Here is a 20914-nt window from a genome sequence, read left to right on the forward strand (position 1 = left end):
TCCTTTACAATTGTTAATCTCACACTCCACACTAAAATGACTAATTGGAAAGGAATTAAATCAACAATGTTACCAATAGAAATGGAATAAATATGCTACTGTAACGATGCTGAAAGGCAAAACCAAATACTTGCAGAAAGGAAATGAACAGCGATGCTATTTAGTAGAAATGAACAGTAGAACTTATGAAACCGTAATGAACAGCGAAGTCAGTTTACTGAAATGAACAACGAAGCTCTGTAATTGAAATGAACAACATAACAATATAGTTGCAGAGAATAATAATCTTATTATGATGAAAAGGAACGGAAACGCGATTCAGTTACAACATATACAATAAAACAATTCATAAACTCTTGAAACAAGGAGTAGTAAAGCAATGCGATTCAAATAAACGAAAATCAAACCAAACCATCACACAACTGCAATTGTAAAGTAATGGTACAGAATAGCAAGTGGATCCACCAGGGCCGGGCCCTTAGCCGCTAGTGAAGCACCGCCGGACTACTTTAGTATAAAAGAATGGAACAACAACCGACTTATATATTAATCATATGCGAAAATGTTTACAAGCAATCGTACTCTATTTTAATCAACGAGAGTCGATGATCAAAGTGGAAATACAACAATGAGTTCTGAATAACGATAATGAATCCCCAATATTTACAAGTGTTGTCCCTTTTATAATGGCCAGGCAGATAAAACAAGAAATAACAGATAGATTTTGAAACAGTGATCCCTCAGGATCAAGAGATCCTGAGGGATCCACTCAATATTCTAACTCTAGTCAACTCATTGTCTTTTTGTGCTGATGCTGTAGTCTTTTCCATTCTTATCCTTAACTGTGCGCTCCAATCTTGATCTGCCTGTTTGGATACAGCTTCCTGGTGAAGGAACAACAGTTATTCTATTTTGTCTTTTCCTCCAAAGTGGTAATTTTCCATTTCTTCTCTTTCCTGCATGACAAAAAGACAATAATTAACTAAATTTCAATAATCAATAACTCCCTTGTTTTCACTATAATTCCTTGATATATTACCATCTTAGAATATAAAGGAGATATGATTAAGGGAAAAGATAAGAAAATAAATGTCAAATTCATACCTTTTCCATAGCTCAACACTCTTGATGAACTTTCTATAGTATCACGTATGCCACAGCATTGCACGCAGTTGTTTCACACTTCTTGGTGCCTCCAAATTAATTATAACTGCTATCTTATCTGGGTCCACCATTAATCCTTGTCTACATACCACATGGCCCAGCCAGATTCCAAAAGGAACACAAAACAAACATTTCTTCAAATTAAGCGTGATTTGATACCTCCATCATGTATCCAGCATCAAGCATAGGCTAACTGCATGGCTCTTCACCAGCCCAAACACTGTCCAATCGTCAAAATATACCTCCAGAAACTTGTGAACTAAGTCCCGTAACGCCACGATGACTACGCGTGAAAAGATCGTCGGCGTGTTCTTCAGTCCAAAAGGGATTACAGTATACTAAAATCATCCCCACTCGGTTGCGAAGGTCATCTTACTTCTATCCTTCAACGTGATCTTGATCTGATGGTACCTCGAGAACCCATCAGTGAATGAATATGCTTCCTATCCTCTTACATTATCCAACAATTCATCGGTGAACAAAGTCGGAAAAGGATCATGCACGCAAGTGTCATTCAGCTTCTTGAGATCTATGCATATCCTTATTTCATCCTTTTGCTTCTTTTCCTAAACTACCATAGGACTTACCCAGTCGGACTCCTCCACTGGTTCAATGATTCATACCGCTAACATTTTGTCCAATTCTAAGTGGACCCTTTCTTTGTACTTAGGATTGAGGCGATATAGCCTCTACTTCACAGGCTTTGCGTCCGATTTCAATGTTATCTTCATTACTCCTAAATCGCCTATTATCCCTTTCAGGTCTGAAAATTTTGTAGGGAACAAGTCCTAGTATTCGCGGAGCAACTCAACAAACTTATCCACCATAGAATAATCCCATTAGTCCCCTATCTTCACAAACTTCGGTTCTGCCTCTATCCCAATGTTCACTTGTCTCGCTTTCAGTGGCACGATGATATCTAGATTTTCTATCTGCAACCCCTCAACTTCATGGTGACCTTTTGTTTCTGGGATGTTAATGTTCCTCAGATCCTCATCTTCCTCTTCAGCAGTCACATTGTGGCACTCCAGCATGTGGCACATCTATGTGGTCCAATCTAGTTGAATTAAATCCAAGGGTTCCTGTGGTATTCTGAAGATCGCTACTTTGACCTCCTGCAACGATTCATCAATGCACTAAAATCCATCTTCAAAGTTGATTGTCATCAACAATCCTTGTCTCAAAATATCCCATTCATCTGTGCCATGGTAGAGCTCTATCTCCAAGTACAAATTCATGGGTATTACATCCAAGGTGTGACAAAACAGATGCACCCACTCCAGTTGCAGTTTTGCTCCATAAGCATTGGTCCATTTGGCTAAGTGATCGCGCAGATCACTCCTTCCATCGTATTTCTCTGTCAATCATACCTTTGGGTGACCAAACCGTACCTTCATCATTCTTCTATATTCGCGCCATCCATCGAAGTTGTCTTTATGCGTACCCCACCATCTTACAGGCGTAGCACACAGCACCAAGTCCAAGGCTTGGAAGCAATGATTCTCTGGCACTTCCCTTTCAAATGCATCTAGAAATTTATCCACATCAATTAAACCATCATAGTAAGGCAGACTTCTTACCTCCAATGATACGTAGTGCAGTGATTTGGTCATCACGTTACACCGTAGCGTAGACACTTCATGTAATCGATTATGCCAGTGTTCCAATTTCTCATCCAAATCTGAAGTGTAGGAGCTCTCACAGTCCCATGTAATACGTCCATCAGTTGTTGGATTCACCCAGTCTTGATCTCGCACTGTTATCTTATAAATCTGGTCCAAATCATCGTCACTTTTGTAATCGCGGACTGGTTCAGTGTAACACGGTCCTTCTGCAGGGTCCAACGCTACTACTATGTGGAGCGATTTTCTTTCAAATGACATCGTCCACTTCTTGAAATTGATCACCCCATTCATGTCGATAGCCTAGTCAATACCAAAGAGCGCAGGGTAGTGTTATACATAATTTATACCTACATATAAGAATATCTTCCCTAAGTGGATAGTTACACTTAGAACAACTGAAGTAAAGATGTTTAACCCTTTCCTACAATAAACAGATAAGATAAAAGAACCTACTTGTGATCCTTTGCTTCCTTTGATCTCCTTTTATTTGCTCCCATCACTCCCACTCAAACTAAATTCGCTCAATTGGTACCTGCCAACATAAACAAAAGATGAGAACAATCAAATAATATGAACTATTTATTGTAAACAAATGGAATCAACAACATTTGAACATACATTCATCATAGATATAGACAAAAGTATTTTAAAAGGAACAAACAACTTTATTGATTGATAGAAGGAGAAGTTACACCCAATGTGGTTTGATCTCGTGTCACTCATCCAGCTTAGTTCAAGCCCTCATCACACCAATAGCAACATCAATCTAGCAGCATAACATTACTTTATAGATGAATGTAAGTGGTTTTGTCATTAATATGGCATTGAATGGGTTTCCATAATTGGATGATTAGTTTACATATTCAAAGGGATGAGAGGATAGAGGATTAGATGATCCAAGACTATCCTAAGTCGATCTCATCTTGATAGGATAGGAGTTGTGTTCCTTCTAGAAGGCTCTACAAAGGAGGAATATACTCATGATTCAATGAACATTTAAAGGATTATCGCCTAGCGTAGGCTTGAGTGGGCTTAGGTGCTCTACAACGAAGCCTTGAATGGGGCTACCTACTCTGTAGAGCACTTACCCCTGACCAAGGGTGTGCTAGTGACCCAGGGAAGCACTTCAGCAAGGTTTGAAGTCAGGAAACTCTCATGGATGAAAGCACTCAATGAGGTGGCATGTCTAGGGCATGTAGCAACTAAATTAGATTTTGATAGACCTATTTACATTGCTTTGATCATCAGGAGTGATGTGCCCAAATAGACCTGTAACAGCTGCCCCCTAAAGCATGAATTCAAAAATGATAATGTTGAGTGATATGCTTTATGATGTGATGAGGAGGATCTGAAGCAGACGGTGACCTACATCAATTACAATACATAATATCATGATATCTTTGAATTTTTCATGAATTATTGAGGGAAGGCATACCCATGCTCAACATATAAACTTTTCATTACATGTACATAAATCAGATAGTCATCTACAGATATAGATCCATGATAAGATGACTATCTGTGTAAAGCATTGTACAGATGATTTAGTACTCTCCTGAAATCGCAGCCCGGATGGATGAAACTAGATCCGGGGTCCTCTATCTCGTCCAATCGTTTTCTCAAGTACGAGTCTAACCATGTGAAAATGTGATCTGAAGTCGAACATGGGAAGACACCGTCTGATTACCAACCAATGATGTAAGTTGTTAACAGACGTGAGAGAAATCACCAATAATGATAATGATTCTCAAGGTATTATAGTACATTCTGCATGGTGTGAATAGATGTTTTGATGTCGAACACCATACAAAGTCTTTCGGTCAAAGGCCTGTGATGTCAACCTATCTCCAGAAGTGAGAAACTTGCCATTGATTTATGCAAGCCTCAAGGTACTGGAAGGGTGTTTCTAAGTCAACTTCCTAGATAATGTGCTGATGTCGACAAGAAGCAACTCATCATAGGAGGGCCTTGATGTATCCACCATCAACGACACGAAATGAGTGTAATGATTTTGAAGCCAGAATGTGACTAATGACACAATTTTTAGGAAGGCAGTGATGAAAATGAAGGTTTATGAGTATTGCAAAGGATGAAGTTTACTGAGTGACTTCTCTTGAACATGTCGGTAACACTGAATGAATTGGCAGCATTGAACCAAAACCAAAGTGTTATAGACAATTTTGTGCCTTATAGCTCTAAGCATGAAATGTCCATAAACCAAGGGCTCCTAAGTCCCTAAAAGTGTTGTTCCAACCCCTAAAGGAACAAGGTCAACAAATTACAGCTTCTCCCAGAAGTTCTCCACTAGAAATTGCTCAGAATAAGTCAAATCAGGATCATTTCAGCTGCTCCACTAGCCAAGTGCATTGCAACGCACCTAAATGTACTACCAGGGTGCGTTGAGCGGGAAATGACAAATGGAAGTGTCATTCCGCGAGGTGGAGAGACAATGTAAGCTTCCAGAATCTTCTCCTATGACACTTGCCTCACTGAATTCGACCAAGGATGAGTAAGAGGCTTTCAGCCTCCAAGTGGAAGCAAGAACTGACAGAGAGAAGCCACTAATCAAATCATAAGCTGACTCATCCTCCTTGCATACATCTATATATGGATCCGTCATCCCAGAGATCCAGAGGCTGGAATTTTGCACATTGTAAGGAATTGTTGTTGGTTTTGAGATACATATCAGAGAATTGGGTGATCTATGCTTTGTTGGGGGTGAAGAAGGGACTTCTTTGCTGGGAGGTTGATGCTGGGTCAGGAATCATCGGTTGTAACTCCTCCTGGATCTTCTTGTATATCAATAAAAACTATTTGAGTTTCTTCTCCATGCTTTTGTATCGTTGATGCTTGTTACATTTGTATGGTTAACTTAAATCTGATCCTAAGTTATTTATGAATATAAACCCATGTCTTTGTATAGTTTCCTTCTTCTTTGATCTTACAGGTACTTGGTGAAGCTGGGCAAGTAAGGGAGCAGGTAGCTGGAAGCTGTTAAAGAGGAGAGAGATTGGATCGAAGGACTAGCGCAAGACACAGGTTGGTTCATCCTATTCCTCTTTGTTTATAGTTCATAAAGAAGATACAAAAGTAGTTTTCTCTGCTTGTTTCTAAGGTAGCTTGTTGGGCCTCACAATGGTCCCTATTTCCACTCCATTATTCACCAATATCTTTACATTTTACCTTCATGTCACCTCCATTCCACCTCCACATCATTCCATTTACCTCATTATTGGGTTATAACTATGCTTTTCTAAAGTTTATTAATTCTTAACATTTTTAAGTGAATTTATGGCTAAAATTTAGAAAATAATATGCTTATACTTATACCTAACAATTAGAATGAGTTTGTTGACATGTGTAGGTACAAAGGAAGCTTCAAGGGCATCTTTATGTGGCCTTGAATGATCAAATTCGAATTTGATAAGATAAGCCTCATGGAAAAGATCATGGAGAAAATCATGGACCTCATGGAGGAGATCATGGAGGATAGGGTTATGTGTCTAGATGGTTGAGAAATGTATGGAACTAAAAGAGAGATTAGTGGATCATCATTATGAGTTTGTTATCTCATCCTATTGTATAAATAGGAGTACCTCCTCCATTCCAAGAGGAGGACTCTTAGAGCATGTATCCAAACTTATGATGGAATAGAATAAAGCTTCATTTTACATATATTTCCATTATGTAGTTTTAGATTTAATTTTCCTTAATGTAGTATATGGAATAATTTGTCTTGTTCTTAAGAGAATTGAGCTCACTCTAAAAGGATGAGAGAAACATTTTATTTCATATTAGATCTTATTTCATTTACTTGTTTAGATGTTTGAGGATTTGTTTGTGATTGATGAATGAGTTTTAAATTAGAATCTAATCAGCATATGAGAGGACAACTAAGGGTCTAAGTTAGGCTCTCTCTCTCTATTTGATTTGTATGATAATTGAAATTCATTCTTTTGCTTTTATGTTTCAAGTATCATATGAGGAGATAACCAAGAGTCTAAGTTAGGCTCTCTCTCCATTGATTTATATGGTAATTGAAATTCATCCTTTTGCTTTCATGTTTCAAGTTATTTCATTTCTTATGCTTGTGAATGAATCTTAGTTTAGTTTGGATTAGTACATGAGAGGACAATCAAGAGACTAAGTTAGTCTCTCTCTCTACTTGAATCTGAACAACAATTAAGTTCATTCTCTTGTCTTCATTTCAAGTTTCTAGTTTTATGTAATCAATGATTTCTCTATGATACTGTAGGGAAGGACAACCAGGACCTCCTTAGTTAGGAGCCTCTTCCCTTGCATATTATATTGAATCATAAATAATTTAGTTAGACATAGAGTTAGTTGCCTACTCCTGCATATATTTTGCTGGCATCATCACAAGCTTACGAGTTTCCCTGGTTGATAATTTAATGCGGCAATTTAATCCCAATAAATTTCCCAACACAGCTGTCACACCTTAGTGGGATAGAGTAGTTCTAAATAAACACTTTTCCCGGTAACAAAATGGCGACTCCACTGGGGAAGATTGTATAATTAGTTTGTTTGTGTATCTCTTGTTGTTTGTTTCATAAACTTATAAGTAGCAATCGAACTACACTTGCCATAACAAATGCAAAGTAGACATCTGCTACTTCAATCCATTCACTGGATCTATTTATGATTTGAACAGCTGATTCATAGACTATCTGATTGCCCTTGTGATAGCTCTTAGACCCTCCTTAGATCTACCCCTGATTGTGCATTACTGATTGCTTTTACTCGGCCAAAAACCAAAGACTAAACTACAAACTATGACCCAGAACCCGGATAGAATTCTCGTTTCTGCCCCAGCGCAGGCACTGTGAAGAGGTTCTGCATTTCAACGCACTTCCCGAGAGGGAAACCTGCGCTGCAATGCAGTTTCTCTGTGTAACAGGTGCGCTGATCAGCCTAGCCCTATGCAGCTGAGGTTCTTTGCTTCATTCTTTCCATTTTTGTCTCTGATTTTTTGCAGCCTGTGATCAGTATATGAATGTTTCAGCCCCCTTTTCCTTACTGATATTCCGCCTCATTTGTACAAAAGAATTGTAGATGTTTTTGTGTGTTTGTTGAGTCATTTACAGTTTTCCATTGCAAAAGTATAATAATCGTACTGTCGTCCTTTGATTTAGATCTGTCACAAGTGTCGATTTCGATCATAGGAGAAAGTTATTTGCTTTTGATAGTCGATTATGCTTTTACTTTTGCCTTTGGTTTGAATTTATGACTTTCTAGTGTCAAAACAAGTATTTATTTCAAAATCATAAAGTGTCGTAATCATCTCTACCTTTTGATTTCGAAAAGAAGCTTGTTTGTGTTTGTCACTTGAAAGCAAATTCAGATTTGTACATCAACTTTCTTTTTAGCATCAATACTAAGAAAGTGAAAAACAAATACATGCATGTGCATTTGCATATTGACAGTCTGTTTGGCTTGATTTAGGAAAGTGCATTTACAGTGTGCTCTTTGCTCTTTGCGAAAAGATTGTGTCTTTCTTTTCCCCTAGTAGCTAGGATTTTCATTGCTGAAAAAAGATAAAAGTTTGTTTATCATCTTTAGATTGCATTTTAGGAATTACATCTACATCTCTTGGTGAACCCAAAAGGAAAACTTCATAAGAAAGATCAACTTAAAATAAATTCAATGAATCTAACAATGCTTTGGAACTTAACGCACAACATTTAGAGGTCTAGGCTAGAGACGTATTCCGGCGTCGTAAAGCCTGGTAACTGTTGTCCTCACTAATGGTTGGGTGATTCCTCCACTTTGAGACGATAAGTGCTAGTACGGACTTGTGCTCCCACGTACCGTCGAGTATAGATTGGGAGACCCCTATAGGCTTAAATCCTTTATCCATAGGAAGCCGTGTCAGCCGCCCTACTGATCGCAATGCACCAAACACAGCATTCGGGAAGATTGACTGCCATACCGTAAAAAGTATTCTGTAGTTTTGCGATTGGTTTGGTACTCCCTCTACCTAGACCTCCAGAGCAGTCCCTTTCGTTCCTTTTCAGACTCATTAACGGAAAAGGTCCATCTAAGAACTTGTCACTTCAAGCTCATTAAAAATCGAAGGAGACTAGAGTCATCTTTTGTTTTTTCTCGACTCTTAAAAACTGAAAAAACAAGTTGTGTCAAAGCGTGTTAAAATTTATTTTAAACGGAATATTCATTACTCCTTTCCTACGTTGATCTTGGGTTGAGAAAGTGGAGTCTACCAACCAAGGAATTCCCCTTGGTGGAAATCCTAGTCCCTTCTCCTCTTGGGGAGATGTTGGTGCGCCCCATATGGCCACATTGTCACTTCCGGGACTGACAATTGGTTTGCCTGCATGGCTCTTCTCAACCTCTGTCGTTCAGAACACCACTATTCCTGAACAATCGAATCAACAATTAGACGAGTCCAGAGTTGCCCACCAACCTTCTACTTCCTCTAATTCTTCCTCTCCTCCTTCCTCTTCGCTTGATGGGGTTGGTAAAGCCAAAAGTCAAGTTCTTAAGGAGAAGAAGGAAAAGAAGAAGAAAGAGAAGAAGAAGAAGGAGCCAAAGGCGAATGTGGAAAAACGAGTGTCGTCTAACGAAAATCCACACACTACACCGCCTAGGCCTAAATCGCCATGTGTCATTTGCAAAGGAGACCACTTTCATAGAGATTGTGCTTTCATCCCTCGGATACTAAGGGACTGGTCTCCTCGTTTGCACAACCCGGTGTCGTCAGCCTCTGATGATCATGTTGAAAGCACACCGTCAACTAGTGAAAGTGAAGCCCCAGGACAAAAAGGGAAAGCTAGATTTCCTTGTAAACTGTGCGAAGGCAATCATGCCATCCACCGTTGTCCCTTCTTAGACAAAGCTAAAAGAGTTTTGGATGATCGTCCGGTTTCACCGTTACGACTTCCTCCTGGATATAAAAAACTCTTGCCAAGTCCGTCATTAGTTGAAAATCCGGCTGGCCCGCTCAGGTGGTCGGCTAAAGAACCTATCATTGAAGATAAACCATCTAAATCCATACCAGACGAAAGTCAAAAGGTCGAGGCGGCAGTTGACCCGTTCTTGCATTCAGAGGTTTCATCTTCAGATGATACAGTCACTGAAGAGAATAAGGATGACACCGTCCAAATTCTCTTCATAAACACAGACTCCGACGAACATGGGGGAAATTTACCCGTTCCTTCACCGCAGGAAGGAAGTTCGTCAGAGCTGTACCCGGCCGTCTATTCGGTCCCACCTCCAAGCAACCTAGTTGTCTCCTTCGACTGGAATCAACTAGGCAGACCTCGTTTACCAGCAAGCATACCATTCCAAATTATCGTTCAAATATATAGAATGGTTATGGCTGGTACCATCATAGATGAGGGGGGTTTTGTGAGTATCCTTTCCTCAACTGCTTGGAAAGTGCTTGGTTCGCCATCGCTTTTGCCTGAGATGAGAAATCTGACAGGCTTTGATAAAGGAACCAGTCGACCTTTAGGGATCCTTCCCGATGTGCCCATAACATTGAGAGGGAAAACCGTTCGCATGAACGTAATGGTAGTTCAAGGACCCCTAGATTACAATCTACTCCTTGGACGAGACTATATTTATTGCATGGGAGCCATTGTCTCCTCACTCTTTAGAGTAATGTGTTTTCCACACAAAGGAAGAGTGGTCAAGCTCGTGGACCAGCTTTCATTTCCCGGATCACGCATAGCAAATAGTCATATACCGTCCCTAAATGGTCTTTTCACGCAAGAAATGTCTTAATCTCCAGTCGGTCCTCCCGATGAGCGTGAGTAATTCGGAGGGATATGACTGAAACCCAGGGGGCATGCATCCTGGTCTGCTTCGGCAGGAAAACTTCGGGTATAGGGTAGGTTTCCGCGGGAGAATATGCCTAGTCTGTACCCCGTCCGTGATTGGAAGAGGGGGTTATTCTAGTACAGGATTCTCTTGTCAAAGTTATGTGAGTTGGCGAGCGCCACCACTCACCCTTGTTTATTTCGGTAGATATTGCCAAAGAAGTGTTTTGTTTGTGCCGCAAATAGAACAATCTTTGGGTAACCTGTAAGAGGTACCCTTCCTGATAAAACAAATGTTTTGTCAGCTCGAATAGAGGGTGGCCTTGAAACTCTGTTTTATACCCGGGTGCATGCAAACCTTTTGGAGTGCAAGTGAAGGGCGACTATTTATTTTTTAAATTTTTAGGACCTCTAACCCTTTAAACTCGTAGGATTAGTCGTCACCTAACTTGCATGAAGAAAGGATGTGGGGCAAAACTCTAAAATTTGCCGTTTTTATATGAGACATTCTTATCATATGACTGGATTAATCGAGCAGTGTTACCGCGAGGTTCAAGCTCGTTAAAAAATGAACTATCCCCTGGTAAATAACCACCGTGAATGTAGCACTTCAGCCATTAAAGCCTTGGTCGTGTTTGCACCGTCACCTCCACTTTTTCATTGGCCGATCATTCACCTCCATTTGATTGTTTACCCATTTTGAGGAACAGCTACGAAGAGTGATTTCAATAGCCATCCTTGTGACACTGTTGTGATTGGAAAATTCCAAACCTTACCTGGAATCAGCTGTTACCCATTTTATTACTCGTTCCTCAAAAGACGAGTCTTCTTTAAGCTCTTTTCTGACTCGTAAAATATGAAAATATTGCCGAGTTCTGGCCTTCCAGCTCATTAAAGCGACAAGAAGTGCTATCCCTCCTCTAGATTTTAATCATTTTGGACCTGAGGGATTATTGCACAAAAAGATCGAGCGCTTGTTTTGTTCGGCTTGTTAAAGCTAATCGAAAATTCATCCCTTTTGTATTGTTTTATACTTTTTCGGACTTAAGGGATTAGATGACGAAAAAGGAATTTTGGAGTTACCTTTACGTACCTTTTCAGACTCTCTAAAAATGAAAAGGACCGAGTTATCTTTGTCGTTAGACTTGTTAAAAAGATTAATAGCGACAAACTTGTCTTTAGACGAGAACGAGTTTCACTATCGCTAGGCTCGTTAAAACATAGTGATGGGTTTGCCCGAAGGGAAAATTATAGAACAAGAATATGTTATCCTCCTCAAGCTTGACAAAAATAAAGAGGTACTGGTCAGCAATGACTGGGGAAAAATTGGGAAGAAAACTCAAAGAATCTTTATTGGTAGCAAGTCGCTCTTGAACATGACACTTCCGCTCCGTGCCTGAGTCGGGTTGGGTTGTTTCATTCACCGGTCACATCGCCATGGTCATGCCATACCATCCACATTTGGGGTTAATGCTACCAATCCATCACATCAGTGTCGCCGATATGTTTAAGAGAAGTCATCCAGAAAGGCCACCTGTGTCCCACCCACTACCATACATTATACTCCATTCTTTCATGACCGCCACCCTAAACCATATATCATCAGATTGTTTTCACCTCCATCAAAGTCATTTGCTCCGTTCCGTGTCATTGATGTGGGATTCATTAAGGCCCTCCTATGACGGATCACTTCTTGTCGACATCAGCTCATTATCCAAGAAATTGGTCTAGGAACACCCCATTCAGTACTTTGAAGCTTGCATGCCTCAATGGCAAGTTTCTCACTTCCGGCGACAGGTTTACATCAATGACCTTCGACCGAAAGATTTTGCGTGGTGTTCGACGCCAAGTCCTTTATTCACACCACGTGAATTGTACTGCAGTACCTTGAGGATCATTATCATTATCGGTGATTCCTCTCGTGCTTGTTAACAGTTTACATCATTGACTGGTAATCAAGCGATGTCTTTCCATGTTCGACTTCAAAACATTTCTCACATGGATCGACTTGTACTTTGAGTGAAGATCAGACGAGATTGAAGACCCCAGATCTAGTTTCATCCATCCGGGCTGCGATATATATTCAGGAAAATAAAGACATTCAAATGTACAGCATTACAGCACAGATAATCATCCTACCAAAAGGATGATGGCTCTATCAGAATCATCAGTCTACCATCAGACGATTGTTTGTCCTATGTACATGAAAATGAATTTATAAAGCTGAGCATGGGAATGCCCGCCTCAGCTAGATCATGAAAACAGTATGAAGATAATGTATTGTGTTGTATCTTATTACAGGTCTCCTCCCAGCATTGAAAGAACTTCGGATCCTCCTAATAAAGCATTTCACCCGATAAACGGCCTCATACTTTAGGGGGCAACTGTTATAGACATTTTTGTGCCTTACAGCTCTAAGCATGAAATGTCCATAAACCAAGGGCTCCTAAGTCCCTAAAAGTGTTGTTCCAACCCCTAAAGGAACAAGGTCAAAAAATTACAGCTTCTCCCAGAAGTTCTCCACCAGAAACTGCTCAGAATAAGTCAAATCAGGATCATTTCAGCTGCTCCACTAGCCAAGTGCGTTGCAACGCACCTAAATGCACTACCAGGGTGCGTTGAGCGGGAAATGACAAATGGCAGTGTCATTCCGCGAGGTGGAGAGACAATGGAAGCTTCCAGAATCTTCTCCTATGACACTTGCCTCACTGAATTCAACCAAGGATGAGTAAGAGGCTTTCAGCCTCCAAGTGGAAGCAAGAACTGACAGAGAGAAGCCACCAATCAAATCATAAGCTGACTCATCCTCCTTGCATACATCTATATATGGATCCCTCATCCCAGAGATCCAGAGGCTGGAATTTTGCACATTGTAAGGAATTGCTGTTGGTTTTGAGATACATATCAGAGAATTGGGTGATCTATGCTTTGTTGGGGGTGAAGAAGGGACTTCTTTGCTGGGAGGTTGATGCTGGGTCAGGAATCATCGGTTATAACTCCTCCTGGATCTTCTTGTATATCAGTAAAAACTATTTTAGTTTCTTCTCCATGATTTTGTATCGTTGATGCTTGTTACATTTGTATGGTTAACTTAAATCTGATCCTAAGTTATTTATGAATATAAACCCATGTCTTTGTATAGTTTCCTTCTTCTGTGATCTTACAGGTACTTGGTGAAGCTGGGTAAGTAAGGGAGAAGGTAGCTGGAAGCTGTTAAAGAGGAGAGAGATTGGATCGAAGGACTAGCGCAAGACACAGGTTGGTTCATCCTATTCCTCTTTGTTTATAGTTCATAAAGAAGATACAAAAGTAGTTTTCTCTGTTTGTTTCTAAGGCAGCTGTCACACCTTAGTGGGATAGAGTAGTTCTAAATAGACACTTTTCCCGGTAACACAAAGTGATGGATAGTGTGATAGACCATAGGTATGATAACCATCAAGTAGATAACCCAACCCAAATAGTCATAGAGATGAATTGAAAGTGTCATGTTCAAGAGCGACTTGCTACCATAAAGTGATTTATCCCTTTTTCCATTTTCCCCCATCATTGTTGAGCAGTACCTCTTTATTTTTTAACAAGCTTGAGGAAGATAACATATGCTTGATGTATAATTCTACCCTTCGGGTGAATCCATCGCTATGTGATGTTTTAATGAGTCTAGCGAAGGTGAAACTCGATCTTATCATGATGGACAAGTTTATTGCTATTTTATGCTTTAACGAGTTTAACGACAATGAGAACTTGGTCCTTTTCATGTTTGGAGAGTTTGAAAAGGGACAAGAAGAAAAATCCACAAGTTCTTTTTCATAAATTTGTCTCTCAAATTTGAAAAAGTGTAAAATAATGCAAGAGAGAACCTATTGACCATGTTCTATCTCAACGTATTCCTTTTTCGTAAGTAATCTATCTTAGTCCGGAAAAGGGTTAAACTTATACTGAGTAGATTTCATTTCCAATCTGTTTAGGAGCTGAAAAGGAAAAGCACCTGGTAATCTTTTCATATTTCAAGAGTTTGAAAAGAGCTGAAAGAGGACTCTAGGGGGGTTCCTTTTTCGATGTTTAACATAGCTCGAAAAAGAGATAAAAGTATGCTCTGTGGTCAAAAGTACATTTTACGATCATGCACGTCAAATTCACTATGTCAGTTGTAAACCTGCTCAAAGAACCACCAAACGGATTAAACATACATGTTTCATTGGTAAAAATAGGTAAAAACTATAGTTTATTCATTTAGTGAACATGAAATAACCATAAAACAAGAATTTACCAAGTCATTTTACCATTTGACATTTACCATTCAGTTTTGTGCTCTGAACCAATTTTTTACCTCAAACTTCAGCAGCTGATTGCGGGAGATTTTGTGGATCATTCTTCATGCCATCAGGACTAGGTAGGAGATCTACCTCTTCTCTTTCATTTAAGGTCATTCTTTTTCAATTTCAGGCAAAATTTTTAGGGTTTTAACGTCCCTAGGGTAAATATATCATGCCCTAGGATCAACGCACCCTCATGCATCAAAAACTGCACTGCAGAGCAGTTAAATAGAAGGGAAACTACTCTGCATTGCACGGTCTAAAGATCAGGGGTGCATTGGGTGCAATTTAGAAATTTTATTAATCATTTCTACCCAAAATATCTTCAGTTTTTTGCATGAAATGGATCCTAACTAAGCCTATGGTGTGATTTTAGACTTTGATCAAATCAGAATGGCTATCACATGGCATGAAAGAGAACATGAAGAACAGGATATGGTTGTCCTAAATGATTCTGGTACTATTGAGGCCCTCAGAGATTGTGGGTTACTCAAATATTTTAGGTTATCCTGGATGAGGCAACAATTATAACTATTGTAGTTCTTGGTTCATTCATGGGATCTAGCAGAACAGGATTTTCACATAGGGGACAAAGTACTCCCTATATTGATCGATGATATTTACTTTCTCACAAGATTTTCGAGACGTGGTGCCCCCATTTCTCTTTCAGATTCTACCCGTGGGGGTGAATCAATGAGGGACTACATTCGACAATTGTGTCAGCCAGGTACACAGTCTAGCAAAGATGGAAAGATAAATATCAGGAATGTTCCTAATTTTCCCTTGTGAACAATCCTCTTTACTATCGCAAAGTTGGCGAGTTGTTTGACACTTCATGTTGTGAATAGATCATACATGCAGTATGCACTCGAGTGTCTCGAGCCAACTATGTTCAACTGGTGTGAGGCAGTATTCTCTTTGATGAAAGAGCAGCTAACTAAAGTAAAAAGTGGTAAGACAAAAAATTTCAGCTATGGATCGATCTTGATCGCTTTTACTTTGGAGAGAATTCCATTGATGCAACCTCAGCATGTGACACTGAGTTTAGCTGGTCCTAGAGATCCATGGATGCAGAGATGGGTAGAGTTGATGGCTAGACATGTTGGTCAGTCATCAATCTCATTTTCTACCGCATTCTTCAGTTGGCTCCGTCGACAACATATTGTCATAGAGGAGCATCCATATGCAGGGATGGATTTCCATAGAGATCCAGATTTGAGATTACCAGTGGGTGCTCAATGGGGTGCTATAGGTAAATTGTTTTGACCATGTATTTTTTATTTTTTGAGTTTTTACATGTTTTTGTGTTTTTTGATGTTTCCAAGACTAAACTAAAAATGTTCTCATGTATACAGATGTTGGCACTGTTCGACCAATGGGTCATCAACAGGAGGTGGGTGAACCAGTGGGGAGAAATGTTGGAAGAGAAGTTCTCCAGGATTTAGATCTGATCAAGACACTGGCAGAGTTGCAGCATCATATAGAGGGGTTAACCCTCGGTATACCAAATGTTCGGATCGAGGAGTTACTGATGAGACTATAGCGCCATACTATTGGTGTACCTAGCCGTTGGATGAGGCTATTGCGCATGATAGCTCAAGAAGTGACATGTTATCATGAGCATCATTAGATCTACTTAGGATGATTTATTGTATGCATTTTGAGGTTTTGAGGTCAGATGACCAACATGTCTTGGACACAATTTTTTGTAAAAACTTTGAACATCTATCTATTTTACTTTCAATTTTTTTGTATGGTTATGTGTAATCCTATTCAACTGTTGATGTGAACTGAAAATTTACTCTTTACATATGTCGAAAATGTCTGTTTAACACATAATTCACTAAATAATCATTCAATGTGTTAAAGTTTCTAGAAATGTGTTGATATTGAATGTAATCAAAATGTCTTTCCAAGAGACAAACTCTAAGGAATATACAATGAATAGTTGGATTTTGGATGGTATAAACATTCGTAAGTTGTAGTATGACAAGTTGTGAGTCTAGCCTAATGATGATTCGGCAAATGCCAAGTGAAATGGCATCAGAGAGGAGTTCAATCAATGTGCTATACTCAGCGATATTGTTCGTAGAACGACCGATACAAATCCCTTGAAAACTCACTAACTCGCCACTTGGAGCGAATATGGCCCATGCTGCAGAGGATAAGTTCTGCGTACTACGACTAGCACCATCGGCATAACCAACAAATGGTTCCAAATATTTCGACATCTGCAACAAATGCAAAGCGGATTACTAACCACATAAAAACTCTAAAAGTCACACTATGACACACACATGCACTCAAAGTGAATATATAGTATTTTTACTACGCACAATCAAGCATAGTTACATTTAAGATACAGCCCATTTTGGGGCTGCAACAATGGAATTCCATCATAATCACCCAGCTCGTAAGTGCCTTTTTCCAAAACACGCTTAACAATGTAGGGGCCCAACCAAGTGGTTCAAATTTTCTTGTTCCTAATTTATTGGCTTCCTAATCATAAAGCAAGACCAGGTATCCTTCTGATAATATGCAAGGCTTGACATTGCGGTAATATTGTGCCTTAATTTGTTTCTTATGTGCTTCGTTGTCCAATGTGGCTTCACGACGTGTTTCATCTAGATGGATGAGTTCTAAGAAATGTGCTTCCTCATCAAAAGTGTCAAGTAACAAGTCAACTGCGAGTTTTAGTGATAAAATGTCACATTGTATTGGAAATATTTCCTCAAGACCATACACCAATTGGAAAGGTGTGAATCCAGTTGTGTTTCTTACCGAGGTTTGGTAAGCCCACAAAGCTGAGTACAGGATCAAATGTCAGTTTCATTTGTGAACTCCTGTCATTGTTGAAGCATTCACTTAAGGACTTTTTTATGGCTTCAACTTGTCCATTAGCCTATGGATAATAAGGAGTAAAACTATCATGTGAGAGTCCTAACTTGGCAGTTAATTCAGTCATCATGTGCTTATGAAAATGCAAACCATGATCTGTAACTACAGCTTGTGGTACACCAAACTGTGCAACCACATGGTTGAAGAAAAAAAGTGTAGTCTCACCACTGTTGTTTAATGTAGGCATCGCCTCAACCCATTTCATAAAATAGTCAACAACGCCAATAATATACCCATGCCCTCCAGCCAAGTGAGGGTTACATGTCATGAAATCAATGCCTCATTTTGCAAATGGTTCAACAGTGACGACAAGATGTAGTGGTGCAGCTGCTAATCAAGTTTTACAGTCAAAGGCATGCATGACAACTTCTAACAGCAGTAATGCAATCGTTAAATATGGTAGGCCAAAATTAACCAACATGGAGAATTTTCTGTGCAGTAGCATAACCAAATAAATGTCCACCGCAAGAACCAGAATGGAAATCATTTAGAACTTTCTTGACTTCCTCATGTGTGAGGCACATACAAAAAATCGTATCGATACCGCGACGATAAATGGTGTCACCAATGATCATATAATCTTTGGCTTGATATCGAATACGTTGATGTTGCAAGAAAGAGGTATCATATCGGAAATTTTGGGTTTGGAGATAGATCAGTATATATCCATACCAAGGGTCAGATGACAAGACTAAAAATAGAGACTCATCAAGAATTGATGGTTCCATTTTTGAGTCGATGGCAGTAGAGGGAAGGTCACAAAGAAGCTCGGCAAAAACTAGAGAATTATTTGACTTCAATTTGATGAATTCCAAATCAAATTCCTGCAAAATGATGATCCATGTTGAATATTTTCCCCCTAGCAATTGACGTGAGAAGATGTATGGCATAGGGTTGCAATTCAAAATGATTGTTGTCTTTCGAAGCAAGATATAATGGTGAAATCTTTGTACAGCTTAAACGGAAGCCAAAGCTAACTTCTCCACGTAAGAATACTTAACTTATGTATCATTGAGATTATGACTCAAATAATAGATCGGATGTTCAATCCCATCTTCTTCTTGGACTAAATGCATAGAAATGGTTGTATCTGCAGCGACGAGATACAGGAAATAGTCATTCTAATAATTAGGGGAATACATTAATGATGCTTGGATCAGGGTATCTTTGAGAGCATCAAAGGAAGTTTGCGCAACCTGGTCCCAATGGAAGGAAATTACCTTTTTTAAAAGATGAGTAAATCCTTTATCCATTTCGATGTAGTTGGGAATGAATCTCCTTAGAAAGTTAGCCTTCCCTTGGAGTCTCTGTAACTGAAGTAAATTGGAAGGTGGAGGAAGATCAAGAATTGCCTTAACCTTCAAGGGGTCGAGTCAAATTCCTTCTTTGGACACTATGAAACCAAGAAAATGACCAGAACCAACACAAAACACACATTTATGTGGATTGAGTCGAATTTTGTAGTGTCAGCACCGTAAAAAGATGGCTCTCAAATGTTGCGGGTGATCAGCCTGTTTCCGTGAATGAGCAGGTAAGTCATCTAGATAGGGTTGAATGATGTGTTTGATGTTGTGGAAGGCATAATTCATTTCCCTCTGAAAAGTTTCCCCAATGTTCTTCAAACCAAAAGGGAGTTTCCTATATGCAAATGTGCCCCAGGGACAAATAAAGGCAGTTTTAGATTGGTCTTCTGGGCAGATATTGATATGATTATAGTCGGAAAATCCATCCATAAATGAAAATATTTCACATCCAGCACATTCATCAATTATCTGGTCGATAAAGGGAGTGGGATAGTTGTCTTTTGGACAAGCATGATTAACATCCCTATAATCAACACACACTCATATTGTTCCTTGTTTCTTCATGACATGAACAATATTGGAAACCTAATCAGTAAGAGGAACGGGGTATATGAAACCAGCATGCAAAAGTTTTTCAACTTTTGCTTTTATGGCAGCAGCCTTCTTCGAATGAACAGGATGAAGGCGCTGTCGTACCGACTTGACATCGGGACACATTTGAATCTCATGTTCAACTATACTAGAATCAATACCTGGCATTTCCTCATATGACCAAGCAAATATATCGCGTAATTCACAAAAAAGAGCACGGTAATTTTCAAGTTTTGATGGAGAACAAGATTTTCCATCATGGATGTTTTCTACAATTTTATGTTTGGTCGATAGAAATGGTTTCTTCGATATTCGATAAATTTCATTCAAAATCGACTGTGTCTATAAATAAAGAATTTGAAAGGAAATCAACAATTGAAGGGCGATTTAGTTCATTTGGAATATCTTCTATGTGATCTGGAAGATGGGATCGATGATGATAATCTGCCCATGGTTCTTCTTCTGTCATCATTGATTGGATGATTCCTTCATCAGTAGAAAATGTACAGGAAAAGGGATCAGAGGAAGTACCATATTCTAATGAACAATAAACCCAAACAATCGGTGATGATGGATTTGGATTTGCTATGCAAGCCAAAAAGATTGATTGCTATGCGAGCTCAATTGGTCTTAGCAACATGGTTTCATTATGCATATCAACTTTGGAATTATTGGAAATCTTCCATGAGTCAGATGAAGTGGAAGATATCATGTTACAGGTCTCAACTTTTGCAACTTCCACCATTTGTGATGGTGACGGTAGTGAAAAGGTACCATTAGGGAAGAATCTTTGAAGAGACCTACTCCAATGTTCTGAAGAGATAGTGGAGGTCCGTGAACTAACGGAATGCTTCCAGTTGCCTGTGAACTAGAGGCGAAGAAGGTGAGTTGATCAATTACTATGATTCCGCCTTTATGAGGGAAAGTGATCATACGAAAGTATGTCGAAACCACAGCAGCCATAGCATAAACCCACGGTCTTCCTAGTAAAATATTGTAGTCAAGGGGTCCGTCAACGACCTCAACTTCAACAGTTATAGTTTTTCCCCCTAGTTATATATGCAAGTTACTTAAAATTCCACAAGGTGTATAAGTGTGACCATCACAATATTTTAACGTTCTAGGTGATTGTGAAAAAGGCGGTGAGCCAAGTGTTTTCCAGCAATTCATTGACATGATAGAAGTAGATGTACCTTCATCAACAATGGTTCAGTGAATGA

This window comes from Pinus tabuliformis, chromosome 3_2 (assembly GCF_031772625.1).
Source record: "Pinus tabuliformis cultivar Carrire ecotype Pingquan chromosome 3_2, CPIR1, whole genome shotgun sequence".
NCBI classification, from domain to species: Eukaryota; Viridiplantae; Streptophyta; class Pinopsida; order Pinales; family Pinaceae; genus Pinus; species Pinus tabuliformis.